At 44.1% G+C, this 22001-nt stretch overlaps 1 long non-coding RNA gene across 10 annotated transcripts in view; it reads right to left on the bottom strand.

Annotated features, from left to right (window-relative positions):
* The window catches only part of LOC119566146, a 161672-nt gene that overhangs the window by 69942 nt on the left and 69729 nt on the right, over positions 1–22001 (bottom strand). For 2 of the 10 annotated variants that reach the window (XR_006290227.1, XR_006290225.1), the window contains exon 7: positions 9215–9278. The exons of 7 other annotated variants lie outside the window; for them this stretch is intronic. This is a non-coding gene — a long non-coding RNA (uncharacterized LOC119566146). Of the gene's footprint in view, positions 1–202; positions 3391–9214; positions 9279–22001 lie in introns of those variants that run through there. One more of the 10 variants, XR_006290231.1, reaches the window with a different exon arrangement.

Genomic DNA, 22001 nt, shown 5'->3' with positions numbered 1-22001 from the left:
TCAAAGATGTGGAGTATTTTTCAGTGTCCGTTGATTCAGCACCGGATGTGTCATATGTAGATTAGCTGACTGTCATCTTGTGTTAACTGGTACCCAGAGGACCAGTTGAGCATTTCATGACCTTCATAAACATCACCAAAAACAAAGGGAAGAAACATGCCTTGTACCTACTTGATTTCCTCACCGAAAATGGGATTGACATCAGACTTTGTCATGGCCAAAGCTATGATTATGCAAGTAATATGAATGGCAAATATTCAGGGACACAGACAAAGATAAAAGAGCACAATGCTTTATTTGATTACATAGCATGTGCTGCACACTCACTCAACCACAGCCTGCTGTGGATTGTTGTGTTGAAACAGTTTCTTTTTTTGGATTTGTCCAAGAATTGTACAATTTTTTCTCTGCATCAATCAGTTGTTGGATGATTCTTAGAGATTCACTACCAAAGAGATGTCCAGTGCCCATACCACTATCAGGGACGTGGTGGAGTGCCAACACTGAAGGTGTGAATGCAGTTGTTCTGGGATACCCCAACATCCTTGAAGTGCTAGAGAGCATCAAGGATGATGAATCTCAAAAATTAGCAACAAGAAAAGATGCGAAGATCCTGAGTGATGCAATGCGCACTTTGGAAACTGGTATTTTGTATGAAGTCTGAAATGATATACTTCAGCCATTCAGCAGGTGCAGTCTAAGCTTGCAAAGTGCTCAAATTGACCTTTCCACCGGTCTATACCTAATGAGGAGTCTTGGGACTGTTCTTCAATGAATATGGGATAGTTTTGATGAGTATGAAATTCAGGGGGTTGCAAGGACAGCTAACCATGAGTATAAGTCAGCCAAATGCTGCAAAAGACAGAAGACATGCAACAATGCAACTGCCCACACATTCAGTAACAAGGAGGCCTTCAGCATTAATATCTTCATCACAATCATCAGCAAACTGAAGAGTTCATTAGAACATCGGATCGGGACTTATGAAAATATTGACAGACCCTTTCGTGTACTAACAAATTTTTTGCCCAACATTTCAAATTCTGAAGTCAGCAAAGGTATCAGATGTCTGTTTCAGAAGTACCCAGATGATCTCCCAGTAGATTTTACTAAAGAATTTCTTCAGTTTGTTGAATTCACATCACTCTCAGATGCAAAGAGAAAAGATGACAAAAGCAAATCTATTTGGATGTACCGAGTTATCACTGAATCCAATGTGATAGAATGTTTCCCGAATGTTGAAACTGCATTATGGCTGTATTATGATCACTAACTGTAGTGGAGAAGGTTCCTTCTCTCTTCTAATAAGGATCAGAAATGTCCTCTGATCCACCATGACTCAGAGCATCTCAGTGCTTTGTTCCTCTTGAGCACTGAGAATGAAATTGTCAGGTCTTTGAATTACGATGACATCATTCATGACTTTACCACAGCTAAAGCTCGGGGGCAGGAAATTGTTTGAAGAATTGAGTTTAGTGAGAATAGAATACATGTGTTAATTTTATATAAATAAATAATATGTAAATATGTATGTAGATAAATATTTGACGACTTCATAATTTTTTGCAATATGTAATTCATACTTAGGCCCTTCCCTCCCATTAGCCTAGGCCCCTCATAACTGTAATCCGGCCCTGATTAAAAGGAATAGAATAATAAGTCATCCTGCAGTATGCTGGGGTTTCGGCTGGGTGATCTAAATAATTGTTTTGACCCTACTATCTATGGACTAAATCCTGAATGGGCAGAACAAATGCAACTCGTGATGGAAGGCTCTCACAGCACCTCTCAAGATCTGGATTGGTAAATCCTGTCCCTCCCCACAAAGAGAACGACAAAATTCCCATTGACTTTGGTTAAGGCAGGATTTCACTTCTGACCAACATGTATGAAAATTCAGAGACTGAGATTCTGGAAAACAACTCTGCCTTGAAAAACATACGAGCCCTCTGATGTTCAGTTTGAGTATTCTTTTTGGTCAGTTTAACCAAGAAGAAATTTACTTTCAGTGATCACCAGTAAAAACCAACTGAGCGTTCATTTCTCACAGTTCTGCAAGAGTTACCCTCGTTAGGCTGTGAGTACTGTGTTTCCTCATTCAAATCTATCTGCCTTCCAAGCACTGACATATTTACTTATGGACCAAGACGGAGGGTAATATTAGACAAGGAGTAAAGGGATACATGGAAGATGTATTGCTTCTGGTTTTGATTTGATCTCACTCCATTGTGTGTTTTCTTATGGCCCACTGGATGGCTCTCTAATCGCTGGGAACAAAATAGAGAGGGTGGGGCAATTACTTTCTTTCCTGCCACTAACTAAACCAACACATTTAATAGAGTTTAGTCCGAGCCATGATATTTAGATCTGGATCTAAACTTCCCCAAAGTCTGAATGTGTTTGGATCTTGGGTTTTCAGGTGCAGCCCTTTGCTACTTTTAGAGTTGGCTGAGGGCAACAAAAGGTTGCAACATCATGGATTTTTATAACCAAAATGGCTGGAGCTGTAAAAAAAAAAAAAAAATCTATGGGAAATGATATTGTGTCATTACAAAAAAAATTGTTTTTCCATCCCTTTCTGTTCAACAGATACAATTGTTCAAAATAATAATGAGCTATAAGATTGCATGACAGTACGAGCTTCCTCTTTATTCACAGACAAAATGTTCTTTTTCCAGCAGGAAGAAAACAGTTGTGCCCCAAGTGAGATATCACTGCCCCCCACAGGAGGATGTATTCTACTCTGGTGCCATGGAAAGACCTGACAGTGATTTAAATACATACAGAACACTTGCAGGGTGTTTTTGGCTGGTTTGGGTTTTGTCTTTTTTAAAGGAAAAGCAATAATTAGTGACATGAAAGGCAAGTGAGGGCGTGAAATAGAAAATCAAGGGCTGCTGTGGATCTTGAAAGTCACTCGTAGCCCACTGGTCAGTGTATGTTATACATCCTCCTCTGTGCCTGATCCTCAAAGGATGTGATTCTCTAATGGCACCAAGTTACCGAGGCTGGCTCTTTACCTCAGGCTGTAGCATCTCATGTTCAGGCCAGGGAGGGACTTTGTTTGATGCCTTGTGCTCAGGGCCGGCTCTAGGGTTTTTTGCCGCCCCAAGCAAAAAATTTGCTTCCCCAAGCTCCAAGAGCACAACTGCCCAAGCAGCAGTGTGGTGGGAGCAGCTCAGGCTAGCTGCCTGAATATGTGCCCAGGGTTAGGAAGGATTGTACTCACAGATGGCTAGTGTGCCAGCTCATGTAGATCTAACAGCGCGAGGAATCACATCTCCCAGCTGCCATGTAGACATGCCCTCAGAGGCCATGCAAGGACACCCAGGGCCGGACTTTGCCCTCACTTACACTGGTGTCTCTCCATTGACTTTAATGGAGTTACCCCTGCATAAATGAAAGAAGACTTAGAGTACAGCCTCTCTTCCCCCCTGATGTTAGAAAGCATGTTGTGGGACACACAGACCTGAGGAGGGTTCACAGTAAGATCTGCAAAGAACAACAGCTCCTGGAAGCATTTTATTCAAGTAGAGGTTTCACCTGGTGTGTTGCTAACGCATGGAGCTGAAAGATGCTGTATGGAGTCTCAGCTGCAGTAATGTGCTCCAGAAACACACAGCATGCACACCCTCACACAAGTCCAGATGCCTAACGGGGAAGTCCATTATTAATTATTGTTTGTATTCTTTACATATACAATGCCATAGGTGTGTATGACAGACAGATACAAAACATGGCCCCTGCCCTAAGTCACCTAGGGCCAGATTTTCAAAGGTATTTGGGCACCTTAAGATGCAGATAGATGCTAGTGGGTGAGTTAGGTGCCAAACTCCCATTAACTTTCAATGGGAGTTAGGCACCTAACCTAGGTACGTCTCCAAAGCCCATTTAAGTCTATGAGAGTCTTATCATGGACTTCAATGAGCTTTAGAGTCAAACTCTGCCCTGGTAAATCTATTGTGACTCCTCTTTTGACTTCAGTGGGCATCACTCCTATATACACCGAGACTGAATTTGGCTCACAGTTAATTTACAATGTAGGGAGACTTGTCTCCACAATTTGAGAGCAGATTTTCCCCTTTCCTCTGTGGAAGAAGGAGGTCACTCCATAGCACTTGAGAGCTCTCCCTCCTGTCACAATCTACTTTAAGCACTGATTCTTTCCCTCACGTTTGTTCTTTCTTTTAAAGAGATCCATTATTAGAGATCTTCTCCAACTCCTGATATGATTTTTAAGAGCAGGTTAGACAAACACCTTTCAGGGATGGTCTAGATAATACTTAGTCCTGCATGAGTGAAGAGGACTGGACTAGATGATCTCTCAAGGTCCCTTCCAGTTCTATGATTCTATGAGTCGTGTTATGCTCTGCCTACCAGACCCATAAAAACTCCCTTGTATAAATAATGTATATTAACAATTCTAACAATAATAACTTAATTACATTCATGTGTGTGTGTATTGTCTTTCAACGGAAGGAACTCAAAGCACTTTACAGACCCATCACTGAAATGCAGCAATTTGTGAAACACAACAGCTAACCGTGCAGAGCAACAATAGTCTAGGATACAAAGTGAAAGTTACCAAAGCCATTTGGCAGGGGAGATTTTAAGTGAGCTAAATTGTGAAAGGTGCTCTGAGTTCTTTAATGACCAAAAGTGCCATGGACTTTTATTTTTAATTTCATCTGAAAAAGTAACTCAACCAGTGAGGTGTCCCTTAGCACCATGCTGGAGGTCATGGCTACAGGGTGGGAAAGCACCTAGTGAAGCATCAATACCACTTGCTACAGCCAGTTGGGTTTTTCTGCTAGGTCTCCTGTCCAAGTGTGACCAAGCCTAGCCACCACACTTCCCTTAACTCATGAGATCTGACTGTGCCACATAACCCAAGCTGTATCTGTATCTCTTACAGTGCATGTTATCGAGAACGGTGGACATTTCACTGTCATATACGTTGTTTTGGGTTTTTGCCTTTTGCTTCAGTATTCCTGGCTCAAATTTTCAAAGCAGCCTTGAGGATTTAGACACAGTCACGCTCAAATTGGAAGATGTGTCTAAATCCTTCCATACCAGATGTACAGTGGTTAATTTGTAATGGCAAGAAGCCCACAATGGCAAGTTCCCGTGTCCTGTCCAAGAGACGATGGCAATATCTGATTGCAAACATGAACCTATGAACCTCAAATAACATTTGAGTCTCAGACTAAACTGTATGTTTGGTTTCATAATGATAATATCTTCCTCTGTGTTTTTTCCATTGCTCAATTAACTATTGTTTAGCCCAGCATGACTTTATTCATAAGTAAGTTCATTAATAGATCCAAGCTTTGGACTAATTTGAGACCATATGATACAATGGCATTAATCTTTCTGACGAAAATCATTAATATCATTTACCCTTTAAATGCTCCCATTACGTCCCCCAGGCTAGTATAAAACTTTGTAGCATGGTACTGAATGGATTCATCCAGCTAAAGCAACTACAATTCATGTCTGCATAATTTTGCTGTTATTTGCATCTTGTTTATTTACATCACTTGTCGGCCATTATCAGGATTTTTTCTGTGAGCATACATGTCCTCTTTTACAGTAAAATGAGCAGCACAGGCTAAATCCTGCAGTCCTTACCCAGGCTAATCTCCCTCTGAAGTCAAAGGGAGCTTGGCCAGAGCAAGGACCATAGGAACGGGCCCCACAATAGTAAGATATTAAGTTGTATGCTCTCTACTTAGTTTAAGGATGCTGCATTAATTAACACTTTTTTCTTTTTCTTTTCTTTTTTTAACCAAACAAGAGCTGGATCCAAAGCTCATTGAAGTCAATGGAACTACTCCCAGTGAATTCAGTGGGCTTTGGATCCGGCCCCAATTGAACTCAATTGGAGTATCTTTTGATTGCCTACCACTGATCCTACCAACCTTATGAAGACAAAATTTCTATCTTCCTCCCACTGAAGATTCTGAACTTTTCAGGGTTGGGGAAATGGTGTTGCTGAGCCTTTAACATTATAAACTGAAAAGAATCGGAAACAGGGCTTTCCAGCCCTGGCATGCTCTCCTTTCTCCATTGACTAATGTGATGGGGCAAGGCCAGATGGCTATGGAAAAGTAATGGGAGATAGATATATTAGCTCCAGGCTAAACAAATCCCTGGTACCAGGATAAGTGAAATGGCAGCTGCTCCAGGTCAATTAAGACACCTGGGGTCAATTAAGAACTTTCCAGAAGGCAGGGAGAAGGCTAGGTTGATTGGGACACCTGAAGCCAATCAGGGGCTGGCTGAAACTAGTTAAAAGCCTCCCAGTTAGTCAGGTGGGTATGCATGTCAGGAGCTGTGGGAGGAAGTTGCGCTGTTGGAGAGACTGAGCAGTACACACCATGTCAGGCACAAGGAAGGAGGCCCTGAGGTAAGGGTGAAGTGGAGCTTGAGGAAATGAGGGCTGCTGTGGGGAAAGTAGCTCAGGGAATTGTACATGTTATGTTTCTAAAAGGTCAGCTACCATAGCTGATACTATTAGGGTCCCTGGGCTGGAGCCCGGGGTAGAGGGTAAGCCTGGGCTCCCCCTCCCCCCCCCCCGACCTTTGCCCTCTGATTAATCACTGAGACTGGGAGACAACAGAGACTGTGCAAGGAAGGATAACTTCTCCTCACCTCCCTTGCTGGCTTATGATGAAAATGGCTCAGTAGACTGTGACCCTTGTCTCTAAAGAGAGAAGGGTTATGTGGAGGGTCACAGTGAGCCTCTGAGGCTAGCGAAATCCGCCGGGAAACGTGGGACCCACGGAGGCAAGGACAGAGCTTTGTCACACTAAGTACACCTGTGGCATTCTAGTGGGGATTACAGACTATTTTGTATTCCCTTAGTGTGGCCCAGTGGAATAGGCATTGGGCTTGGACCCTGAAAACCTGGATTCTGTTCCTTGATTATGTTATGTGATGAGGGGCAAGTCACTCCATCTCACTTTGTGCCTCAGTTTCTCCATCTGTAAGATGGTAACTCAATGACACTTACCTCTGTTGTAAAACACGTTGAAATCTATAGCGAAAAAATGCTATGTAGAAGCAAGGTATTTTAAACAAAGATCCCACATACAGTGAAAAATTAGTATGTGCATGGAGCAGAGTAGTAGGGCATTTGGGTTTGATTTCTAACTTGCTCCTGCTTTGTTCATGGAGGTGAGCAGGCACCAGAGTTATGAAGAAGTTAGATAACAACACTGGATTTGGATGAAATTTGGCAAAATATTTCATTTTAGTGCACGAGCACCCACACTGCTTGGACTTTTCAAACCACAGAGACAGCCTTGGTCCTTGTCCAGAAGCCCACAGACTGTATAAGTGTGTCCATTCACAACATAGGGTCAGGTTTTCAAAAGAACACGGGCAGATTTTCAAATGTTTGGGACCCACAATTGGGCCAGATTTTTGAAAGAGCTCAGCTCCAAATTCTGGCATGGAAATTAGAGCCATATTTCTGATATTGCTTTGCACTCAGACACTCCCATTGTGACACTTCTGGCCAGATTTTCCAAGGACCCCAACCTGGGCATAATTCTCATATAGTTTACATTAAAAAAAAAATCTCCAAATACCACCTTTTTCTGCATTCTCAGTCCTGGCTATGTAAGTATTTTGGGGCCACATTGTTTTAGTTTTGCTTTAAATGGTTGGTGCATTTTTTTGTGTGGCCCAGAGACCTTTGGGAATGTGAGTTCCCATATTACTAGAGAAAGAGAGAGAGATTATTTCACCGATAGGGATCTTTGCTGACTCTCTTGCAGGGAAAATAATGGGTCAGATTCACTCCTGCAGCCTAAGGAGGGTGCTAATTGCATCCCTTCTGCACCTCCTGAAGCAGCTGTGTCTGATGGAGGATTCATCCCAGTGGGGCTGTTCTGCCAGGAAAGTGCAGCTTTAACATTCAGCTAGGGTATCATAGAAGCCCTCTCTGCAAATGCAACTCAGGAGAGGCGCTGAATCAGGGCGTCACCCTTTCTGCTCCTGATTCAGGCCAACCTATGAACCAGCTGGCTCATGGTCCCATGGCAGCGCAGGAGTTGCAGGAAGCTCACGCTGCTGTACTCTTATTCCTAGGTGGCTTCTCTCCCAGGACAATCTCACCAGAGAACAGGCCCCCATGCATAGTGTTCCCAGTGGACCCTACCAGGTGAGAACCAGATGACCCAGTATAAATGTACAACTGCACTGCATGGGGCATAATTATGTGGGTGAAGGGGCACAGCCTCTTAACCATCTCATCATTAGGGGCAACTCCAGTACCCAAACCCTGTGCTCAGGGTAAGAGAGAGTCTTCTGGTTAAGGCACAAGAATGAACATAAACAAACCTGGTTTCTATTCCCAGCTCTCTCACAAACTCCCTCTGGGACCTTGGGGAAGTCACTTGGGCCCAGCTTCTCGAAGGTATTCATGCTCCTAACTTCTACTGACTTAATCTCTCTGTGCCTCAGTTCCCATCTATACAATGGGGATAACAGTACTTTCTTTCTCCCACCCCTGACTGTCCTGTGTATTTAATTCTATGGGATAGGGATTATCTTTGGCTATGTGTTTGTACAGAGCCCAGCCCAGCAGAGACTCTGATTTTGGTTGGGGCCTACAGGCACAAATGCAGTGCACGTAAATAATAACAATATTGAATTGTGCAGGACGTGAATTCTGCATAGTTCATGTGTTCTAGCTCCAGGCACATCAGGACTTCTACCTAGTGATATTTACGTAGCATTCAGTGTTGTGGATGATACTGGCACATCAAAGTGAGAGGAGGACTTGGCAGGTTTTAAGCATGCCGATGAGTACCAGTTAGGAATATTACAAAATTCTTTCCCATTGAAGTTCAGCCACACCTCAGCCCTAGGCCACACTGAACCTCCCACATACTGAAAACACACGCTGCCTAGGAAGACGCCCCACAGCTCTCAAACAATGTGTCTGGTTTAAATATTCCTTTAGCTCCTTTCCCCAAATTTTCCTCTAAAGGTTCAAGTCTCTCTGTGTCTCTGACTCCTCTGCCCATCTGTCTCTCTCTCTCTCCCCATCTTCCTTCCCACAGTCGTGGGAACAGACCTCATCACTTGAGAAAAATGCCCTTTTCATACCCCCTGCTGTTGCTTGAAGCAGACAAAAAAAAAACAACAAAAAACGAAGCCTTTTGAGCAGAGAATCCTTGTCAGGACAAGAAATAATACTGACCTCAGTGAAGTCTGCAAGTACAGCCAGAGAGGTGCTGCAGGCTCTGTGTGCTTTTTCCAGATACCTGCATGATTACAATACAGTACATGGAATATCATTTCCCCTCCATTTACATTTACAACAATGGCTTTGGACCACACATTATAAAAAATGAAGTTCTGGCACTTGGCTTTCATTACATGGCTCATTACTGCTCTAACGCTATCCACTCAAGACAGAAGAAAGAGCAATTTGTCTCCCTTCTAAATAGCTCCCCAGACTTCTCCCGCCCCATTACAAATTTACCCTTTTTTAAAAAACATACCACCACCACTGTATGACATTCAGAACCCTCCACTCATGGGTGGTCTGTGATAATGAAGGTGGAATATCTGGGAACGACATTCGAACATGCTTTGCTCCTAATTGAGTTTTTCCAGCTTTTGGGATAATTGTTGCTACCAATTAGCCCCCTTTATTGTTAGCTGGAGGGAAATGATGCTTCTTCAGTCCTCTGACAGAGGTATACTGTATGCACTACTGTGTGTACTCAAATGTTGTGAGAGAAAAACTACCCCCCGCTTCAGAAATGATGGGCTGGAACCCCATTGTGAGACAAATATTTCCCAAGGAAATGCACTGCAAAGCCTCAAAGGGGTCTACATTTCAAATACAAAGGAAGTAGACAGATTTAAAAAAAATAAAAAATATCAGAAAAGTACCGAGGACAGTGCAGACACGTGAAGGAGTCAGCAAGATTCAAAGAGGGGGGATGGTCATTTATCTGGATAACAAGAATACCCATTTATCACAATTAATTATATCAGATTCTGGAAGGGATATTGAACTTCACTTTTCAGGCCGCAAGCCAATCTCCAGCTGTTAGAGAACAGGATAAGACCTAATGTGGGAGGCAGAATATCCCACATCAGCCTATTGTAGGAATCTTACACTGGCCTCTGAAGCACCAGACACGCCCTGGAACAGTGAGTGGGGGAGAAACTCAGCTCGCGGATCCTCAACGATTTTCTTTCCCCATTCCACCTCCAGCATGTTTTTCCCCAGGGAAGGGGGCCATCTAGCCAGGCCATATGTCTAGTTTTAAACCGGACAGTCCTGCTTTTCTAAGGTTTGCTCCTCCCCCGCCCCCCCCCCCACACACCCCATCCAGGACTGAGACAAAACCAGATGTGGTTTTGTCTGGTATTGGATGGGGGATGCCACTGTGATGAGTGCACTGCCCTGCCCCCAATGGCCTGACCTCACTCGCTCTTCAAAATGGAGTCCCTGTATGGCGCAACGTCATGCACATGTGCTGGCGGGCGCACTCCCACGCCGTTCCCAGAAGTACTGGAATGCCCAGTATTCTGAGAATGCATGCGTGACCACTGTAGGGCCGTCTGGCCTGTGGCATGAAAGGCCCCTTGCAAAGGATAAATCAGTCAGAAACCAGGCCAGATAAGGCAATCTGGGGCCGTAGGTACATCATGAAACAGCTCCACCTGCACAGTTCTGTCCCTGGCCCTGCTCTTTACTTAGAGTGGCACTGGTATTGGGACCCCTTCTCCCCACCAGGAGCAGCAGCAAAAGCCCTCTCTTTCCTGCTGGAGAGGCAAAGTGGCAGCGGGGCCAGGGGGAGCAGCATGTACTCTAGCCGCTGGGGCATATCACTTGGGTGGGTAGCCTGGGCCTCTTCTCATGTCACGCACAGAGCACCCTGATGGGATGGTATCTGGGAGCCCCCCAGACCAGTGGTTCTCGGAGTTAACACCGTGTTGAGATGTGTGGTGCACTTATATCTACTCAGAGCTGTTGTTTCAGGCTCTCTGCAGACTCAGACATCTCTGCATCAGTTACACGCAGATCATGTTTTCAATCTATTCTTTGCAACCATGATGGCTGAAAACTTACGCTTTTTTTAAATGAAAGCTGAGAATCTGATGTAATCACGTAACACCAGGCACTGAGGCACTAGGCACTGGCCTATATTGCCTTTGCCTTAATTCAGTCCTGCTACAAAGTTTCTTTCAGTGGTGTGCAAAAAGTTATTACTGCATTAGAGCAAGGGCTAACATGAGTATAGCTCGGAGAGTCTTGCAGCAAAAACATATAATAGACCAAGACTAATGAGGGAGCCATCCTGTGTAGGGAATTGGGAGCAATCACTCAGGACATTAGGGACATACAGAACTAAGCCCCAAGGGAACAAACACACTAAGCAAAATTAAATTACATACATTAGGCGAGAAATTCTCTGGACCAGCCTAAATCTGAGACAGAGATGAATTAGGCCCTTGCAAATAATCCACAATACAAAGTGACCTGGTGACACTGAGTATATATACAAATTCCTACATGCTTTTGGAGAAGGGCAGCTCCCTCCCACCATGGGTAATGCCTCCATCGTCTGGCTAAAGAAAGCAGGCGTAGAACCTCTCATATGCGAGAAAGCTACAGACCAATATCATCAGTAACCCTATGACAAAAAACTGTGGCTGTAAGGTGCTGGCAGAGTTAGTTACCAGTGGGATCCAGGTTAAGTTATCTAGAACATCCACACTAAGGAGACTGTGAAAGGGAAACACCAGAAAAATGCTACAGGCCACATCCTCATCTGGTGAGAGATGCACTGAAGCATATGAAGCTACGTCACTTTTACACCAGCTGAGGATCTGGGCTTAATATTACATGGCAAATAAAGCTGTGTTCAGTTGCTATGGCAAATTCTATGGCTGATGTGGGAAAAGCACTGGATAAAATGAAGCAGGGCCCCCTGGCATAGGAAAGACTTTTCTAAAACGGGCAAAAGTGTTCTTTAATACGCTTACAACTGGAACAGAGATAATGATGGTGAGCAGGACACTTCAAAGAGAAACATAACAAAGGTGTCCCTCGGCCACAGTAACTCACAGACCACCCAGGCACAGAGGGGACTCATTTGGGGGAGATAGAGGCCAAAGAAAGGTCAGAGGCTGACGATCAACTGTTAACAACATTAAAAATTCCCAAACAACCCATTTGACATGCAGTAGAATGTGGGCATGTCAACATTGATGCCCTTACACTATAAATATGGTAAAACAAAACTGAAAGGGTTAAGATTTATTTGGAGAAATTCACACTTTCAGATAGCTGAGGGTCAGGTTACACCCACCTGTTAATAAAATATATAGCCCTAGTGCAGGCCCCTTACGGACCCAGCTCAGAAGGATTGGAAGAGACGTGTCTCTCCTTCCACTGTCAATATGGGGATGAGCAGTGGATTCTCAGCTATGGCGCATCAATGGTCTGCAGAGCAGTCCCTGGTGATACACATTGTGTTGGCTAGTCACATGGTGCTGGCTCATGCTCTTTGTTTCCAGATAAAACATAACTGAAAGGAGGAGGAGATCAAGTGAAGACCAAAAGAAGGCAGTGTGATTCACTTGTATTCAATCACACTAAACGGAGCTAAAAGTTGGTGATATAACAACCTGCCACTAGCAGTCGCAAGACGGTAGGTGCTGCACATAAATACACTCCCTGTCTCCAAAAGCTTACAAGGTAAGTACTAATATCCTCATTTTATAGCGTGGGAGCAGAGGCAGAGAGAGTTAAAGTGACTTTTGCAGGACCACACAGGCAATCTGTGGTAGCACGGGGAAGGGAACTGAGGTCATCCAAGTTGCAGTCCAGTGTCTTAACCACAAGACCATCTTTCCTTTCAGATATGTAAACACTTTAAAAGCACTAATGCTTTTCCACATAAGCAATGATCATAGGATATTTTGGGAGGCGAGATGGCCTATGTAACTGCAGATGGACAGTGATCTGCATGATTGCAAATCAGAGAGGAAGTGTCCACAGGACAATCTCTCCACTGAGATGTGGTCCACACTGTGGAAACTATTGATTACTTCAAGGCAATAAGGGGCACGTTTCCTATAGTGTGGCCAAAAGACGGCAATGAACTCCTGATGCATTTCATCTGAAAGTGTAAGAGATCTAGGTTTAGAATTTAAAAGGTGTAGCTAGATACAGACAGGGTTTCCTAAGATGGAACCTTCTTACTTGGCCTTTCACATTCATTACCAGCTACAATGGGTCTTCAAAAAGGATAACCAAAATCCATTATGGTTCCAGGTAGAAAAAAGGTCTTTTTCAGAGACCACAGTATTGTAAATGGACCAGCATCTGTTACAACAAAGATTTAGTGACCTTAACAAATAAACAGTCTATAAAATCCTGAAGGAAACCTGTAAAAAGTGGGGAGAGAGTGACTCAAATTATCTGAAGACCCTATTATGATTTTCCATAAAGTTCTGGAAAGGAATTGGTAATATGGTCAATCAGACATATTGGATCAGACCAATGGTCCATCTAGTCCAGGGGTTCTCCAACTGGGGGTCGGGACCCCGCAGGGGGTCACGAGGTTATTATATGGGGGGTCGCAAGGTTATTATATGGGGGGTCGCAAGGTTATTATATGGGGGGTCACGAGCAGTCAGCCTCCACCCCAAGCCCAGCTTTGCCTCCAGCATTTATAATGGTGTTAAATATATTTAAAAGTGCTTTTAATTTATAAGGGGGGGGGTCGCACTCAGAAGCTTGCTATGTGAAAGGGGTCACCAGTACAAAAGTTTGAGAACCACTGGTCTAGTCCATTATTCTGTTTTCAAGAGCAGCCAGCACCAGGCGCTTCGGAGGAAGGGGAAAGTAACCTCACAGTAGGCAGACATAGGATAATATGCCCACCATAACGCTCTCTTTCTAACCACTAATCGTTAGAGACTGTCTTAGCCCCAGGTGAAGGAGGTTTTATATTCCTTCCAAAACTCTCGTTTTGATAGCATTAATACAATACCTCTGCATATACTTGTTATCTATATAAAACGTCCAGTCCCAATTTGAATCTGACTAATGTCTTAGCCTCCATCTAACTAAAAGTCATGTGTAAAATATAAGGAGAAATCAGAAATATTTCCAATACCTCCAAAGCAGAACCAGATCCAGGAAAATAGGATCCTCTATGGATATAACTGGGGAGATGAGGAGGTGATGCTTCCAAGAAATAAGAGGCAAAAAGGCCTAAATAGCCTATGTAGAGGTAATAATCGCCTGCAGAACATTAAATTCTCCGGGATGAGGAACTGGGGGACAATTCTGAACAGAATATTGGTCTCATATATGCAAAAGCAGCCTTTTCGTTCTCAAATAGCTTAAATTGAAGATCATTAACATAATTTTTCTCTGATTCCAGGGATGTTGGCCAAATTTGCAGAAGAGAGCTCCAGGAAATGTTGGAGATGTAGAAAAGGCCCTGAATTATTAGTGTACATATGATGGAAACACTCTAAAAACCGGGGGCGGGAATTAGACCAGATTATCAGCTGATGTAAATTGGTATCACTTTATTGTAGTCAATGGAGCTAGGCAAGTTTACACCAGTTGAAGATCTGACCTACTCATTACAGATTTCTGAACTGTTGGAGACGGAGATAGATACGGGCTCAGAGTTAGGATTACTGGTTGTAAAAAATGAGGAGATGGTGGCAAAATGGAGGAAAATGGATAAGAAACCTTTAGACCTGATGCTAACATCCATACAGTATATTTTATAAAGGAATTATCAGCCAAATACAGTTCCTTCACAGCAGAAATAGCTCACATTTCTGCTGGACGTGCTGGAAAAGGGACCTTGGTTTTACACTTCTCCTTATGAGGTAGTATAGGGCACTCATGATGAAGTATGGGAAAATGTATATGAATAAAAAAGTGAACTCAATCCCAGATGTCAAGTTAAAGTAGAAGCTGGTTCGTGATGCTTAAAGCTAAATACCAGGTCATTGGATACTGTTGGATTTGAAATGTATGTAATGAGTCACAAAAAAGTCACTGTATATAATGCAAACAATGTGTAAGTGTTCTCTCTCCTCTCAATAGAAACATATATTAAATACCAAACCATGCTGTAGAATTAAAGCTGCATTTAAAAATCCCATGAAATATTGGGGTTTTTTAATTGAACTTTCTTACTTACACTTTTAATGCCAGAGAGCCAGTATTGCAGTACCATACATTTGGAATTCAGGTCGATATGCTTGGTTCTTTTTCCAATGAACTCAAACACAAAACTCTCATTAGCTTCAATGGGAGCAAGGTTGGACCCTCTTGTTTTTAATTTCATTTGTTGTAACAGTAGAGCCAAATCCTGCTTGCCTTACTTATCCCAGGAGTCCCAAAGAACAATGACCTTAGTAAGGTTATAGGTATGAGTAACACAGCTGGGGCTTAGCCAATAGTTCTCCTAATTTACCTTCTTTAAAAAGAGGCAAAATGCTTTGTGATTTGCTGGAAACATAGATGGGCCCCAAACAAAACTCCAGATCCAAACTTCCTTATGTTTTGGAGAAGTTCAGGTACAAAGTTCAGGCTGAACCAAAACCTCAGCTCTGAGCAGCCTTAAACTTTGTGGAAGTTTGGATCCACCCATTTTTGTTAGAAAGCATGCTCCTTCTCACAAAGTGCTAATATCACCAGCAAACCAAGATGAGCTGCAAATAGCCACACCAAAGATCCCTCCTGCACTACCTGAGCAAATGAATCACCCCTTAACTCATCTGCCTTTAAGATGGAACAGGATATTTATCCTAAAATGAAAAAAGGCCTAACTTGGGAAAATTAAACATTAAAATTAAATTTAACCTTAAAAAATAGCTTGCCCACGGTTTGCCGATTGGTGTGATTGTTGTCAGAGTGAACATTGTAGAGGCTCACTGAGCCATAGCTTCTTCCAGTGTAAACATATCTGCTGGCCAGACATGTCCCACTCTGGGTTCTGTAGCAGGTGACAGGCAGCTCATTACAACGTGAGCGTGAGCATGAGCTCCTAGGAAGTCAGCTTCTTGGGTGTAATTGTTGGAAATGGATTAGCCGAGAAAGATACCATGCAGAGGCATAGATTTAACAGTATTTATTCACCACAACAGAAGACTACGGTGGCCCCTCCACCGAGTTCAGTTCATTCTAAACTCGCTTCATTCCCTACTGCATTGTATCTTCGGGTTCCCCTGTGCAGAGTCCTGCTCAAACAGGTGCACCCACACTCACTCTCAGTCATGGAACCCCATCCTGCAAACCCTTACTCATAGGACTACCCCCACTGAAGTCAATGGGATTATTCTGACTAATGTTATTGATTATTTGTATTGCAATAGTGTTTAGGAGCCCCAGGCATAGAGCAGGACCCCCACTGTGCTAGGAGCTGTACACACACAGAACCAGATGACAGCCCCTGACCCAAAGAGCTTGCAGTCTAATTAAGAATTATTCACAAGACTAAGGATTTGCAGGACTGGGGCCATCAATGCAGTAGACCAAGTTTCTATTGTCCTAACTCCTTTGGTGGGCCCAATTATTGGAGACTCCGAGTTCCTGGAAGGTATTGAGCACCTTCCTCTCCCAGAGACTTCAGTGGTAGTTGAGGGCACATAGCGTCACCCAGAATATGTTCAAGAATAAGATCTGCAAGGGGCCATATGGTGCTAGGCAGAGGAACCATTCCTTCAGGAGAATCTGCATTCTGAGTAATCACATCAATAATGATAACTAACAATATGTAGAGCTTTTCATGTTCAAAGCACTTTACTAGCATTGGCCACCTGCCCCTGCTCCCTTTGAAGTCAAAGGCTGACTGTGATTGGTGCAGGGTCAGGCCTGTTAACTAATGGATCCCCAGAACAGCCCTATGAAGTGGGTAGGTATAACTGTCCCCAGTTTGCACACAGGGAAAGCTCAGGCACTGAGGTTAAGTGGCTTGCCCAAGACCACAGACAGAGGTAGGAATGGTCAGAACTGGGATCAGAATGTCTTCCTTATTTATGATTATTATTTCATAATGGACTGTGGACTCCCAACAAGGGGCCTGATCCAAAGCTCAGTAAAGTCAATGGAAACGCCCTCATTGGGCTTTGGATGAGGCCCAAGCTACACAAAACTGGCCTGCCTGATAATGGCTCTTCTTCGTCATGTCAGGTGGCAGCCAGTATCCTTACTCACATGTCTCACTGCCAGATTATTCTCAAGAACTGACACAGGGTGATGGGACTCAAGATTGCCTGTAATTACAGCACATGAATGTGCTATGTAATATCGTTCTTTCTAATACCCAGAGCTCTTGGGACCCCCAATCCCTTTTTTTAGAGGAATCTAACCTTTTGGAAACAACAGAGCGGTATAATGCATTACGTGAGGTTCATAGTAACAAGAAACCAGTGTAAGTTAATGACCAGTCAATCCACTTAACTCTGCTAAAGCAGTAAACCATGAGAGGAGGTATAAATTGTCAAGCTGAGTTTGCAGTACTAAAATATCATCCAAAAATCAATTACTACCCCAATTAGATCATTAGGTGCCAACAGCTTTGTTAAACAACAAACCAGCAGTTAGTTTCTGATAGGGAACATTGGGGTTACCACCTTAATTATTTCCCCGGCTATCTGCATGGAGCAGAATTTTGCATCTGTTACAATTAATATGAGTGCAGGTAGGAAAGAGAAAACTTCATTAGGAATGAAACCAAGGCCACCCTAAAGCACATAAATCCTCCACGTTAACTCTGCCACATGACTGACTTCAATGGGAGTTAGGGATGCACTGAAGGGTCAAGTCCCATGTATCATTGACCTTTCTAAGTGATATTGTGGCCTCCACAGACTGTGCTGGCCAATGTACCTCTGATCATGTTAATATCTATCTATGCACACTGCCCATGACCTTTGCAGACCCACTCACTTCATCTCTGTGGAGCAGTCAGAGGGGGAGCCATGCTGCTGAAAAAGGCATGAAACCAGGCTCCTGCCCTTAGCCTGTAAGTTCTCCAGCCACTTGGGATTGTTATGGAGAGCTCTCCTACCTGATGGCCCACTCCTTTCTTTCTTTTAATGGTGTGATATAGATGTATCCCAGGAAAGGAGGGGAGGGGAGAGCATCCTTGAGGGAGGCCAGGGACAGTGAGACATGAATTGAAGACGGGGAGAGGGCAGGAGGAAGATGGAATTTTTAAAATACAACCAGACAAAACAAGAACCACCAGAGGAGGAAGAGGGTGGGAGCTTTCTCATCTCACAGAACAGTAACATGGGCTGGAGCCTCAGCTGATGTAAGCTGGCATCACAATAGACAAATCAATGGGCCAGACCTTCGGCTGGTCTAAATCAGCAGAGCTTTATTGGCTTCACTGGAGTCGCTCCTGATCGGCACCAGCAGGAGTCAGAGGAGAATCAGGATCTAACACTTCTGCTTTTATACTGCACCTTTTGCCCCCAACTCTTGTTCATTCTTCAAGGCAGAGATCGGGGGCCTGATTCTCTTCTGCTTTGTGCCTGTATAGCTACGCATAGCTGTTCACAGGATGACCCCAGGTGCTAGGCAGTGGAGAATCCCTTTGCTTTCAGAGATGAGTGCAAAGCACCTAACCCACTTTTCCCAGTATTGAAATAGCAATGATACACAGATCCCTGCGCAGATACAAAAATGTGTATCCACCTCTGAGCCGCAAAAATTGTCTGCAGCTATCAGTGTATTTGCAGGGCTCTAAACAGCTGCACAGGTCACCACGCAGCAGTGATGTAGGCCTGTGCCAAGCGCCGGACCCCCAACCGCCCCCCACTTCTCCCCAGAGACCACCTGCCCCACTGCCTTCTCCGCCCCCGCCGTACCTCCTTCCCCACTCTGGGTAGGAAGGCTACAACCCTGGGCACTCGTGTGCAGTGAGGTGGGGGGGCTCGGACACCCCTATGCAGCTGTGGGGGCTGTAATGCAGGCAGACCCGGCCTTGACAGAAAGCAGTGATAACTACTCCCTGTTCATAGCATGGGCTCTTTCCACATGCTAGTGTAAATTACACCACCACACCTCTTTCAAAATGGCACTTGGCTCACTCCCTTCTGGGAGTTGTAGTTTACCTCCTCTGTCCGAGCCGGCTGGGGACTACAACTCCCAGAATGCCCAGAGGGCTACCCCCCCCCCCCCCCCCCCCCCCCGCATCTGTGCTGCAGAGCCCTGCATGGATACAAAATCTGTATCCACATCCGAGCTGCTAGCTACAAAAATGTTCCACGGATATAAAGCAGATGCCTGCAGATTTGCAAGGCTCTAATGGTACAACAGTAAAGGCATGCATGGCATTTTGCAGACATACAAGACAGCGAAAAGGAAGGCCCCGTGTTTAGGGAATAGCATAGGACTTGGGAGATCCACACTTGGGCTGCTGCTTCACCACAGAATTCCTGTGTGATGCTGACCAAACCACTTTGGCCCAGATTTTCAAAAGTATTTAGGCATCCAAAGATGCAGATAGGCAGTAGGATTTCCCCATTGAAAGTCAATGGGAGTAAGGCACCTACCACACTTAGGGACTTCTGAGAATCCCAACAGGCATCTTGCATGTTTAGGCACCTAAATACTTTTGAAAATCTTCCCCTTATCCTCTCTGTGCCTCAATCCCCTATCTGTAAAATGGGGAGAATAGCACGCCCTTACCTCACAGAGGTGTTGTAAGGATGAATACATTAAAGTTTGTCAGGTACTCAGACACTACAGTGACAAGGGGGTGTAAGTACCTTAGAGAGAGAGAACACAATAAATACCAACACCTAATGCCCCTGCCCTACTTGCGCTACATTGATTATATCTTCATCGTCTGGACCCATGGAAAAGAAGCCCTTGAGGAATTCCCACCATGATTTCAACAATTTCCATCCCACCATCAACCTCAGCTTAGACCAATCCACACAAGCAGTCCATTTCCTGGACACTACTGTGCTAATAAGTGATGGTCACATAAACACCACCCTATCCCAGAAACCTACTGACCGCTATACTTACCTACATGCCTCCAGCTTCCATCCAGGACACACCACACGATCCATTGTCTACAGCCAAGCTCTACGATACAACCGCATTTGCTCCAATCCCTCAGACAGAGACAAACACCTACAAGATCTCTATCAAGCATTCTTAAAACTACAATACCCACCTGCTGAAGTGAAAAAACAGATTGACAGAGCCAGAAGAGTACCCAGAAGTCACCTACTACAGGACAGGCCCAACAAAGAAAATAACAGAACGCCACTAGCTGTCACCTTCAGCCCCCAACTAAAACCTCTCCAGCACATCATCAAAGATCTACAACCTATCATGAAAAATGATCCCTCACTCTCACAGATCGTGGGAGACAGACCAGTCCTCGCTTACAGACAGCCCCCCAACCTGAAGCAAATACTCTCCAGCAACCACACATCACACAACAAAAACACTAACCCAGAAACCTATCCTTGCAGCAAAGCCCAATGCCAACTCTGTCCACATATTTATTCAAGTGACACCATCATAGGACCTAATCACATTAGCCACGCTATCAGGGGCTCATTCACCTGCACATCTTCCAATGTGATATATGCCATCATGTGCCAGCAAAGCACCTCTGCCATGTACATTGGTCAAACTGGACAGTCTCCACGCAAAAGAATAAATGGACACAAATCTGACATCAAGAATGGTAACACTCAAAACCGGTAGGAGAACACTGCAACCTCTCTGGCCACTCAGTAACAGATTTAAAGGTTGCAATTTTGCAACAGAAAAACTTCAAAACAGACTCCAGTGAGAAACTGCTGAGCTTGAATTAATATGCAAACTAGATGCCATTGACTTGGGTTTGAATAGAGACTGGGAGTGGCTAGGTCATTACACATATTGAATCTATTTTCTTAAGTTAAGTATCCTCACACCTTCTTGTCAACTGTCTAAATGGGCCATCTTGATTATCACTACAAAAGTTTTTTTCTCCTGCTGATAATAGCTCATCTTAATTAATTAGCCTCTTACTCCACCTTTTCATGTTCTCTGTATGTATCTGTCTTCTTACTCTATGATCCATTCTATGCATTCCATGAAGTGGGCTGTAGCCCACGAAAGCTTATGCTCTAATAAATTTGTTAGTCTCTAAGGTGCCACAAGTACTCCTGTTCTTTTTGCGGCTACAGACTAACACAGCTGCTACTCTGAAACACAAATATTGTCACACCTGTTTTTCTAGATGGGTAAATCATAGAATATCAGGGTTGGAAGGGACCTCAGGAGGTCATCTAGTCCAACCCCCTGCTCAAAGCAGGACCAATCCCCCACAGTTGCTCCAGATCCCTAAATGGCCCCCTCAAGGATTGAACTCACAACCCTGGGTTTAGCAGGCCAATGCTCAAACCACTGAGCTATCCCTCCCTCCCACAAACTGAGGCTTGGAAGGGTAGAGTGACTTGTCCAAGGACACCCAGACACTCAGTAGCAGGAATATATCCCAGGAATTCTGACTCCTACTTTCTTGTCCTAGCCACCAGGCTATCTGTGTCTGAAAAAGAAAAGTGGATATTCAAAGTCCAGCCAAAAATCCTGTGCTGCTCTGCTTCCTGGGAAGCATTTGCTGTCCTCCTGTTTGTGGTTATTTATATCTGCAGCTCTGTCATTCACTGCAGGTGGTTCTGTTTAACACCTCCATGTAAGGAGAGGGCTAAGGTCCCAGCAGGACCTTTCTGTAGTAATGATCCTCTTAACCTACTAATGTAATCTCCATAATTTAGTGCCATTGTATCCCTACCCCAGCATTAAACATTAATCCTGATCCCGCCACCCACCACTGGAGACATCTGCTGCAATCACATGTGATACATTTGGTGTTATTTGGCATTTAGGGAGCTCAGTCTATGCAGTGGTCCATGCTATGTTGTTTTGGGAACAGGGAATGGCACAAAAGGTCTGTGCACAGATCAGT

Source organism: Chelonia mydas, chromosome 4, assembly GCF_015237465.2.
Source record: "Chelonia mydas isolate rCheMyd1 chromosome 4, rCheMyd1.pri.v2, whole genome shotgun sequence".
Taxonomy (NCBI): domain Eukaryota; kingdom Metazoa; phylum Chordata; order Testudines; family Cheloniidae; genus Chelonia; species Chelonia mydas.
The sequence above is the reverse complement of the archived record's forward strand: the minus strand, read 5'-3'. Positions and strand labels throughout refer to the sequence as shown.